This window comes from Trachymyrmex cornetzi, unplaced genomic scaffold, assembly GCF_001594075.2.
Source record: "Trachymyrmex cornetzi isolate Tcor2-1 unplaced genomic scaffold, Tcor1.1 scaffold675, whole genome shotgun sequence".
Classification (NCBI taxonomy): Eukaryota; Metazoa; Arthropoda; class Insecta; order Hymenoptera; family Formicidae; genus Trachymyrmex; species Trachymyrmex cornetzi.
Genome location: NW_017299998.1, coordinates 144,538 through 145,302, shown reverse-complemented (window position 1 = coordinate 145,302; position 765 = coordinate 144,538).

The following is a 765-nucleotide window of genomic DNA, read 5'->3' as shown; positions in this document are numbered from 1 at the left end:
ATTTGCGGACAGCATTGATTTTCTGTTACCATTTGAAGAAAACTGCTGCAGAATCGCATCGAATGCTTGTCGAAGCTTACGGTGAGCATGCTCTTGGTAAATCACAGTGCTTTGAGTGGTTTCAAAAATTCAAAAGTGGCGATTTTGACATGAGAAACGAAGAACGTGGAAAACCACAGAAAAAGTTTGAAGACAGCGAATTGCAAGCATTGTTGGATGAGGATGACTTTCAAACTCAACAACAACTCGCGGATCAATTGAATGTGACACGAGAAGCCGTCTCCATTCGTTTGAAATCCATGGGAAAGATCCAGAAGATGGGAAAATGGGTTCCACATGAACTGAATGAAAGACAGCAGGAAAACCGAAAAACCACTTGCGAAATGCTACTCGCCAGGTACAAAAGAAAGTCATTTCTCCATCGAATTGTGACTGGCGATGAAAAGTGGATATATTTTAAGAATTGTAAGCGTAAAAGATCAGGGGTAACTCCAGGCGAACCATCGACATCGACTGCGAGGCCAAATCGCTATGGACGGAAGACAATGCTCTGTGTTTGGTGGGATCAGAAAGGGGTGATCTATTATAAGCTGCTAAAACCTGGCGAAACCGTTAATACTGAACGTTACCGACAACAAATGATCAATTTGAATCAAGTTTGCGTGAAAAACGACCAGAATATCAAAAAAGGCAACACAAAGTGATTTTGCTTCATGATAATGAACACCATCACACACAGCAAAACTGGTCAAGGAAACGATTGAG